Source organism: Mastomys coucha, unplaced genomic scaffold (assembly GCF_008632895.1).
Source record: "Mastomys coucha isolate ucsf_1 unplaced genomic scaffold, UCSF_Mcou_1 pScaffold9, whole genome shotgun sequence".
Lineage (NCBI taxonomy): Eukaryota > Metazoa > Chordata > Mammalia > Rodentia > Muridae > Mastomys > Mastomys coucha.
Window position 1 is genome coordinate 79909510 of NW_022196915.1, and position 10984 is coordinate 79920493.

General features: G+C 37.4%; 1 non-coding gene across 1 annotated transcript; it reads right to left on the minus strand.

Annotated features, from left to right (window-relative positions):
• Positions 1-10069: 10069 nt before the first annotated feature.
• Positions 10070-10201, minus strand: LOC116085507. The gene has a single exon (XR_004116607.1). It is a non-coding gene; the product is annotated as a small nucleolar RNA SNORA17 (small nucleolar RNA).
• Between the last annotated feature and the right edge of the window lie 783 nt (positions 10202-10984).

A 10984-nucleotide genomic window follows, 5' to 3' on the forward strand; every position in this document is an offset into this window, starting at 1 on the left:
CCTCAAATCTCTCTAGGGTTAAGCACATCTCCCACTGAGGCCAGACCAGGCAGTCCTCTGCTGTATATGTGCCAGAGCCTTGGTCCAGCTAATGTAAGCTGCCTGGTTAGTGACTCAGTGTCTGAGAGATCTCAGGGGTCCTGGTTAGTTGAGACTCTTTTTATTATAGTGTATAGACTTATTTGTTTCAATCAGTAGAAACTATAATAGGAAGAAGAGATTCAAGAACTTAAAAAGGTATATGTCTGACTTTCTGAATAATTGTTCCATGTCTGAGATTAAGAAAGAAGGTACTTAGATTTAAAAAAAAAAAGTATGAATGCATTGGCTTGGTGCTGTGAAAGAAGAATGTGTGTATTCTGTTATCTATAAGTGAGGGGCTATAGAGATGCCTACCTGTCAGGACTACTTAGTTCTCTTTCAGGGAACCTGAGTATGGTTTAAAATACACGTCATATTTTTATGATTTAAAAAATCTAAGCTGGTGTCTCTTTCACACATATGTCTGATCCTATAAGTAGTTGGGTGTTAATTCTGCAAGTACTAAATGTAACTTAATGGTAAAAAATGTTTTAAAAATCCATTTTGTATTCAGGATGTAAAGTGAATAAACCAAATAAAAATAAAATAAAACAAAATAAAAACATCCACTATGTATGTACATGATTGCCATTTTGAGATATCACATTAATCATATATATCCCAAACTAATATCTTCCTCAAAACCTAATATTAGCAACCAAAAATTAGACTTATCTCCAAGTGCTTTTGCATATACCTCATGGGTTACGTTGATATGTGAGCTTTATGTAAATGCTTGGGAAGAATATTCTCAACATATTCACTGGTTCTAGATAAGATTCCTTCTTTTGAAAAGAATAGAATTAGAAGTCAAGCCAAAGTTCTTCTCTGAAGAACTAAATCTCATTATAAATCAATCAATCAATGAATCTGTTGAATTCAAACCTTCCACATGATCCAATCAACTCTGGGAAGTCACACTTCTGAACAGTACTGCAGGGAGAAAAAAGCTTTCAATGTGTGATCTTTTTGCAGAGGTTCTTCATGTCCAAATTGCCTCACATTTCTACATCAAAAACATAAACCTCTCAGGGCAATGCCACCAGTCTACAAGTGGGCAATGACTCTTCAGTATTTTCTGGACTGGTCTCAAGGTTTAGCTCAGTGCACTTCATATGAACAGCCAGTAGGATAGTATCCTTTAAACATTGGCAGTACTTCATAGAGAGGATTCTGGCTGGGCTTTTCTGAAATATTACCACATCTTTAGAGCATTCGTGCAATTTAGAATTCCACTCTCTACTTCTTGGTTATACGGAGAGAAAAATACCATTAATGACAATTATCTTGGAATAAAAAATCTACACTTTAGCCCTTCTCTGAATCCTCCCTAATTTTGAGCTAAAAGGTATAAATGGGCTGTTGAATATTGTTATTGCATCTTTATTCACTAAAGCTATGGCATTCTGTGCTGTCCTAGCTAGAAAATGGAGATATCAAGTAATCAGATGACTTTAATGTCTGGGCTGTGTTCCTTCAGATTTTACACAATCACTGATTTATCTTGCCAATTAAGACAGCGACTGCACATAGTGCTTTGCTGTTGTTGTGAAGTGATAACTTTTAAATGTCCTGGTTATTTATCCAGCTTGGATCAGAGTGCTTATTTATGAATGTTTTCCAAAGATCAGAGAGAGGAGGCTGTGCGTTGTAGATGAATCAATAAAGCACACACACATAGACAAATGAAGCATGTCTATAAAACATGTTTATAATGACCTAGTTAAGGCTTTTGTTTTATCACCTTTCGAAGGTTTTGCAAAGCATTTATGATCGTTAGAATTTCATATCTGACATTTGCAAGTTTTTATGCTTGTGGCTCGTGTTTTGAGAAAGAGTATGTGTGCTGTAAGGTGCAAAGATGCAGGCGCTGCAAAGAAACAGTTTTTTCAGTCTTTTCTTCTCTATTTTTATTAGTAACCTTGCAGCTCAGTACAAGATCTCCTCTGTGTGAATTGACACTGTGCCAACACGGTGGTGTGAAATTGCAGTATGTATCTTTGCCCCAAGGAATTTTGCAGTCTGGAGTTGAACTTTGATAAAAATGAATGTATTCTTTCTTCCCAATGGGAAAACGCTGAATGGCCTGGTGTGCAAGGGATTAGACCATGAGTCAGAAGTCATAGCCTTGTCACTTACTTGCTGTGTGACCTTGGGCAAACCAATTAACTTCTCTGTGCCTCAGGTTCTCCATCTGTATAATGAGGACCATGATTCCTACCTTAAAAGGAACATAGAAGGATTAATGAGGTAACATCAGCAAAACACATTAAGCTCCCTGGAAGAGAGGTGCTCTATAATTACAGGCCATTACTGGATTTAAAAGACAGGAAAATGGAAGCATTATTTTATCTTCTCTTGTAAGAGTTATTTCATCTGAAGCTGCTATGTTGAGGTTTTGGCGTGATCTTAAAGCTGAGTGGCTTATTTAAAATACTTTCAGTTTTGAAGGATTTCTCTTAATTACACAAAATACCAGATTTTCAATAGAAGAGATCTCTGAATTAAGCCAATTTTGTGTACCGGAAGAATGAAAATCACTAAATATTGAGCTTTGGATGGCATCAAATTTATTCTGCTGCTGAGATAGCACCAAGCTTAATTTATCTCAGGGAGATAGTTATCTACTTGATCCTTAAAGGAGAGTGTTTTTAAGACCTTCACTGCTAAAGTGCTCTGGTTTGATTTTTACCAAAATAGCCTTTTACATTACACACATAGTTCTTGTTCCATTTAAGCATTTTTTCAGTATGAGGAGAAAAAAAATAGTTGTTTTATAAATTACATAACCTTTTGTTTAAGAAGAATTATACATGTTTACATTTTTGTTCCGGTACTGAATGAATCTATTGTTTATCATTATTCTCCACTGGTTCTTGTTCTGTGCCTTTTATTTCTTTTTTCTAAATTTCATTCAGCTGTTTTTCGCTCCTGTTTTATTAGTGAAAGGTATTAACTGTGAAGACAGTCTGTCTGACTATACCTGTTTTTTCCTAAGAATTTGTCTGGATTCTGTAAATTACTAAGTCCTCCAGTTGCTTAGGTTATGGAGAACCTGAATAAGCAGAACCAAGTGAAGAACTGAGTCTACCACACACTCCCAGACACTCACTGGAGTGCTCTGAGGTCCTAGTTAAAAGTTAATTATAAAATGTCCACCATGGGCTCTCATGCTTGACACTTGTTTCCTAGCTGGGATAAATGCGAGAAGGCTGGAAAACCATTACAAGGTAGAGCCTGTTGCAGGATGTTGATCATATTGTGAACCCCAAAATTGTGAACTGGAAAAATCTTGTTGTAGTCTTAACTCAGCTCTAGCAGACAGATTTAGACCAAGAGCTTTCTCGTTATTGTAAGTTGTGTGTCTCAGCCCTAGCACACACTTTTAAGCCAAGAGCTTCCTGAAAAGAAGAACTAAATAAAGTCAATGATAGGTCAAGAGGCAAAGAAAGCAATCAGTTGACGGGGAGTAAACATTAAGAAAACCCAGGGAAGAGAAAGGAAGCTTTGCAGGTTGAAAGGTACCTAAGCCAGTATGGAGAGGAAGGAAATCTCACCTTCTGGGATGTTGGCTGAGGGGCAAGGTTGGCAGGGCAGGGTGCTTTCTCTGCCTCTCTGAGCTAGCAGGCTTACCCCACACTTCTGGCTCCTGAATCTTCATTTGGTAAACTGAATGTTTGGGATTTGTTTTAAAAACAAGAGACCCATTGGATAATGAGTCTCTGAGGGGCTTTGAGGACTTCCTTCTCTGAGGGAAGACATCCAAGATTTTTAACTTGACCCAAAGGGAGTCAGAATCTTTTTGGCTGTGCCATACCTTGCTTAACTGCCCGCATTGCTGCAGATTATGCTGCATTGTATATGTCTGAAACATTCAGCCAGAAGAAACACTCATCTCTTAAGTTGCCCTTTTCCAGATAATTTATGTTAAAATAGTTAAGATATTCTTAGGGTTTTTTTTTTTGTTTCTTTATTTTTGTTTTATTTTGGTTTTATTTATACTAGTTTATTTAATGACAGCCACATATGTTGAATTGTTTACATTACACATTAAATCATCTTTACATTCCTGTTAAATATAAAGATTTGCATATCTGATTAATGAATGGTATGAATTCAATTACAAAGCACCATGTTGCTTATAGTTAAAGATCTCATTGTAGCCAATATATACATAAATATACATACATCCATACACACACAAATATATATCATACCCTGTGTTATTTATGTTTTGTCAACTTAATGAAGGCTATATTTATTGGAGAAGAAGAACTTTCAATTGAGAAAATGTCCTCATCAGGCTCTCCTGTAGACACGTCTCTGAGACAATTTCAAGACTGACGTGGGTGGTGTCAACCATAGACAGGTGGGCATGGGCTATGTAAGAAACAAAGATGAGCAAGCCAGTGTACTGAGTAGTAGCCAGGATTTCCCCTTCGTCTCTGCTTCACTCTCTTTGTCAGGTTCCTATCTTGAGTTCTTCCTTGACTTCCCCACATTGTAAATTTGGTGAATGGAATAAACCCTTCCTCAGCCATATTGCTTTGCTCCTGGCGTTTATCACAGTAGAAGAAAGCAAACTAAAACAACTCTCAGTCCATATCCATATGCTTCATATTTTGGTCTCATTGTCTTCACATTAAGATTCTGATGAGGACAACAAAATATAGTGACAGTTTATGTAATTCCTACTATGTTAAATTCTCTGTAATTAGTAGTTTTATAGTTTTGATTGAAATTTTTCTTTTGGTTACTATTACAAATCCATTATTCAGGATAATACTTTCAGTAGAAAGAAGTACAAATTTAATGGACTTCGTTTGAACATCAAATTGTATACATTGTGCGAGAAATCTCCAGTTGGTTTTAAGATATCAGGAAAGAGATGCTTATTGTTGTAAACAATAGGAAATATTTCCATTTTTCTTTATATTTGTTTCAGGTAGGTTATACATCTATATTATACTATAATTATCTTATTGAAAATTTACTTATTAATTATGTATACATATTTATTTCTAAATGAATGATTACTTTAAATGCATTTATATGTAAAATTGAAAGCTAATTTTAAAGGACAGATTTTAAGAGTCAGTAAAATCTCATGTAGGTGAAGCACATGAAAATAATTTTAAAAAGCAACAATTTACTCATACACTGCTCTCATCCTTATAATTAAAGCTGATGGGGTAGAAATTTTATAAAATTATGACCTCCTTCACCAGATGAAACATTTTATGAAAAGATTTTTTTTCTTTAAATTTGTCAGATTCCCTGTTGGCTTAGGAAGAATTGACACAAACATTTCAACAAGTACTCTGAATAAAACTTTAGTTTCTTGAAGGATGTTATACCCAAGATGGAGTATTGGTGCCATTCTCATGTTAATACAAAGTAAAAATACCATAGATAACCATTTGTATATAGAGAAAAGGCTTTCAAATTTCAGGCCTGAAGGAGCTGAAGGGTTGGCAACCCCATAAGAAGAACAACAATATCAACCAACCAGACACCCCAGGGCTCCCAAGGCCTAAATAACTAAAGAGTACACATGGAGGGACGAATGGCTCCATCCTCATATGTAGCAGAGGATAGCATTGTCTGGCAGGGAATGCCATGGCAGGGAGGCAGGAGTGGGTGGGGGAAACACCCTCATAGAAGCAGGGGGATGGAGGGATGGGATAGGGACTTTCCATAAAGAAAATATCCAATAAAAAATAGAAGAAAAAGTTCTTCATATATAGAAGAAGTGTCAAGAGCCATAAGTGTGTTAATGTGATTCAGAAATGCAACACAGCACAGTGGAAGAGGCAGGGAGACAAACCTTGAATATTTTTCTCTAGATGAGCACTGCATCATTGACAAATTTCAATATTGTTCCATGACCTGGCCTGCAGGTCAAGTTATTCGGGGGAACGAGGAGGGTCACAACTTGTGAATAAAGAATGGGCGAGAGAGACAACAGGACTCAAGGAAGCTTTGCTTGTCAAGAGCTGTTTACTTAGTGGAGTTGAGCATATTTAAAGCAAAAATCTTGGAGGGGAGGGGAAGAGGAAGGAGGGAGATGGAGATTACAAAATCTTCTGGGGTTGAGCTCTGGGGTGACAGGTGAGGAGGGGGTGGATTTCAGTGAATGTTCTTTTCTCAGGGCCAAGCTGGCTCCTTGTGATTGTCAGACAGGATGTTAATCTCAGGGTTCTCAATTATCTGGGGCAGGATGTTTATCTCAGGGCTCTCATGGTTCCCAACAGTTCCACATCTGCAATATATCATTTGAAAAAGGAAAGTGATATTCAGAGACTACAAGATGGTAAATTGGTAAGTTGAAATAGGAATTGTCAACAGTCAGATTGACTTTACAATTCTAAGCAACTAGTGATTACCTTATGTCTCAATTACATTTCTATTGCTGTCATAAAACTATGATCAAGTCAGCTTTTTATGTGTGGATGTTTTTCTGTTATTGTTGTTGTTGTTATTTTTTCTTAGATATTTTCTTTATTTACATTTCAAATAATATCTCCTTTCCTAGTTTCCCCTCCAAAAAAAACCAAAAGAACCTGTCCCCTCCCTCTTCCCCGGCTCACTAGCCCACCCTCTCCCACTTTCTGGCCCTGGCATTCCCCTACCCTGGGGCATAGAACCTTCATAGGACTAAGAGCCTCTCCTCCCATTGTTGATCAACTAGGCCATGCTCTTCTATACATATGCTGCTGGAGCCTTGAGTCCCACCATGTGTACTCTTTGGTTGGTGGTTTAGTCCCTGAGAGCTTTGAGGGTACTAGTTAGTTCATATTGTTGTTCATCCTAAGGGCCTGCAAACCCTTCAGCTCCTTGGGTCCTTTCTCTAGCCCCTTCATTGGTGAACCTGGGCTCAGTCCAATGGATGGCTGTGAGCCCCTACTTCTGTATGAGTTGGGGACTGGAAGAGCCTCTCATAAGACAGCTATATTAGGCTCCTGCCAACCAGCACTTGCTGGCATCCATAATAGTGTCTGGGTTTGATGACTGAATATGGAAAGGATTACCAGGTGGAGCAGTCTCTGGATTATCCTTCCTTCAGTCTCTGCTCCATAGTTCATCTCTGCAATTCCTTTCATGGGTATTTTGTTCCCCCTTTTAAGAATGATCAAAGAATCCATACTTTGGTCTTCCTTCTTCTTGAGTTTCTTGTGGTTTATGGATTGTATTTTGGGTATTCCAAGCTCCTGAGCTAATAACCGCTTATCAGGGAGTGCATATCATATGTGTTCTTTTGTGATTGGGTTACCTCATTCAGGATAATATTCTCCAGATCCATCCATTTTCCTAAGAATTTCCTAAATTTATTGTATTTAATTGCTGAGTAGCACTCCATTATAAATGTACCACATTTTCTGTATCCATTCCTCTGTTGAGGGACATCTGGGTTGTTTCCAGTTTCTGGCTATTATAAATAAGACTGCTATGAACATAGAGGAACATGTGTCCTTATTACATGTTGGAACATCTTCTTCTTGGTATATGTCCAGGAGTGGTATACCTGGGTCCTCAAGTCAGATTTTAAATTAAAACATTTAACTGGGCCTATGCTTCCAGAGGTCTGAGATCTATGATGGCAGAGCATAGGCATTCTGGTAGGAGCTCTCATCTTAAACAAGCAGGCAGATGAAAAGGAGACCACATAGCAAATGGTGTGACAGATAGATCATTTGAAATCTTAAACTCTGATTCTTATGACATGTATGATTCCATTTGGCCACACGTACTAGTCTTTCCTACATAATTCCACCAGTCAGCTGTTCAAAACCATGACTCTCTGAAGGCCATCTTCAGTCACGTCATCATAGCTTGAAAATTGTGAGGTCCTGAAAACAATTCAGTTTGTTCAGCCAATTCCTCTCTGATCTTTGATCTCTACTCCTTTTGTAAAGGGCCAGGCAGAAGCAAGGCTTTTCCCTCAGACAACACGGAGCTTACTTACTTTTCACCCTATATGTAAGAGGATGACTTTTGATCTATCAGTTGAGTTCTCTTTTTTTCTCCAATAACATTTGATAAACATATTTTCTTAAAATTTAGAAAGATCTTAATTTATTAACTGATGATAATTAGAAATAGCTGTCCTAGGCCATCAAGAAAACTAAGAACTTCAATTTCCATATCTATGAGGTCTAATGGTGGTTTTTTGTTTTTTTTGTTTTTTTTTTTTTTCAGTTTTCAAGATGGGATTCTATGTATAGTCCTGGCTGTCCTGGAACTCACTGTGTAGTCCAGGCTGGCGTCAAACTCAGCAATCCACCTGCCTCTACCTCCCAAGCACTTGGATTAAAGGCGTGCACCACCACTGCCAGGCAAATGGTGTTATTTTTTATTATTATCTTACAAGTACTAGAATTCCAAATATTGCAAAATTTAATAAACAATCTGGTTGGCTTGATAATATGTTTGTCCTTAGGATAATTAGTAACATTAAAATGATTACATATACAATTTTATATAATATATATTTGCAAAACTACATATGAAATTAATATACTTAAGTAATCAAATTATATATCTGTTCCTATATATGACCTTGTATGAAATCCTCTACATACTGCCTGTCATATCATAACTGTTTGTTAAACTCATATAACACACTGGTGAAAATTAATGTTTGAGTATGAAACTACTTCATTTAGCTATTATAGTTTAATATAGTAATCATAGAAAATTCATTCATATTTTCTACAAAGAGTCTACAGAAAACAAATAAACCTTATATTTTTATCACACAGCTGATTTATAATTTGGGTGTAGTAAAATAAAATTATTACATCAAATGTGCTGATTTAATTGAGCGTTTTACTTATCATTTGATAATACTCAATTCTCTAGACAGAAGACTTCTAGATACAACATATTGCCACCATTTAATTAAGAAACCATGTACTCTTCAGTGCTTTATTTTAAATTACAAATGGATTTTGACTCTTCTAAGTCATGTCCTTCTACAAAGAAACATCCCCATTTCTAAAAGTGAAATTGCTAGATTAATGATTATGTACATTTAAAAAATCTTTTTATAGCAGATATCAAACTGGTTTTCAGGAATAAAGTCTTGCCTCCAGCTTACATTGTCCCTTGTCTGCACTACTTGGGAAAGTCTATGCTTTCGTCCCTATGGCCTTTGCCTTGCCTATATCTAGTCAGGATATTCATGTACATGACCTACCTGAATGTTACACTTCAAAGATCATGTGCATAAGTTTCTTTGTATTGTAGAGGCTTTGCTTTGTTATAGCAGGAAAATAATGCATGTTCATTTATTTTACCTTAGTCTTAATTTTCAATAAGGTAAAATATTTAAAAGTAATAGAAATATCTTGGATGCTTGCAGCCAACCATCCAACTGAGCATGAGAACCCCAATGGAGAAGTTAGGGGAAGGACTAAAGGAGCTGAAGGGGTTGGCATCCCATGGTCCAAGGTGGCATCACTTCACTCACTATTCATATCTGGCTGTTTCTCACTATGTTCAAGTCTCCAATTCTGCCTCTCTTCATTGTGCCCACTCTTCTGTTTCCCTTTCTCATCTGTTTCTCCAGCACTTACTTGGTCCTCTGACTGGCAACAGGGGTATTAGAGTGTCTGGAGTCATCACAAAAGTGGTCTCAGGAGTACTAGGTCCCACCCATCCACTTTGGCCCCAGGCAGGGGTCATCTCAGGCATGGTCGGACGCCCCCCTCCTTCCGCATGCCTACATAGTGTTGGTTTTATAGCTCAGTCTAGCTCCCTCTTAGGGGCCCCATGGCACAAATCTAGTGGTTGTTTTGGGCTTGCTCCTCGCTTGGCTACCCAAGTGGTCTTATGAGAGCATCATCTGTCTGGAGCTCAATTCCTGCTGGTGCCTGTGGTCCCAGGCAGGGCTCTTCTAGTCTTTGGCTTATTCTCTGTATGAGGAGCCTGTCCTTACTTGTGTGGAGCCAGATTTGTGGTTGTTTTAGGCTTGTTCTTTTCGGGGAATTTTAGGCTACAAATCATTCAGATGTTCATATGTCAGAACCCTGATCCTAGACATAGTCTCTGTCCTCTCTTTTGCCTACTGAAGCACATGTGACACAGCAGCCACACATGCAGAGCCTAAAAATATAGTTTAATCTAAAGGCTTATATTCCCAAAGGTTAGATTCTGTTACTATCATGGCAGGGAGCCAAGAAGCAGGCATTGTACTAAAGCAGTAGCTAACAATTCACATGTTGATCCACAAACACAGCAACAAGAGTTAACTGAAAACGGCATGAGTTATGAAAACTTTGAAGCCCACCTTCAACAGTATATTGCCTCGAACAACATCATACCTCCAAATCATACCTAAACATTTCCACCAACTAAGGACTAAGTATTCAAACATGTGAACCACAAGGGACATTTTTATCCAAACAATACACCATCCATAAATTCTGTCTTCTTTGTTATCTGTGTCATTGTCCAGTTGTGAATGTCTGTGTTAGAACTCAAGAGACAAGGACAACTTACAAAAGTGGTTACAAAGCCCATCCCTCAACCAATAAACTTTTTGCAACTGACAGCTGGTGGGTATGGGAAAATCACATTTTCTCAGTGGAGTGACACCAGCTATATCAACCATATTAATTAGTAGAGCTCATATTCAGGAGCATTTTGCCAACACAAGATGAAATTTCCTCTCTCTCTCTCTCTCTCTCTCTCTCTCTCTCTCTCTCTCTCTCTCTCTCTCTCTCTGTCTGTGTGTGTGTATGATGTGTTTCTTTTTTTGGCTTATTTTTTTAATTGTTTTTGAGAGAAAGAAAGAACATACAATATGTGAGGAGTTATTAGAGGAGTTATACTATGATCAAATAAACAAAAAATGTAAAGATGAATAAACTTAATAAATGTAAATAAAAAATTATTCAAT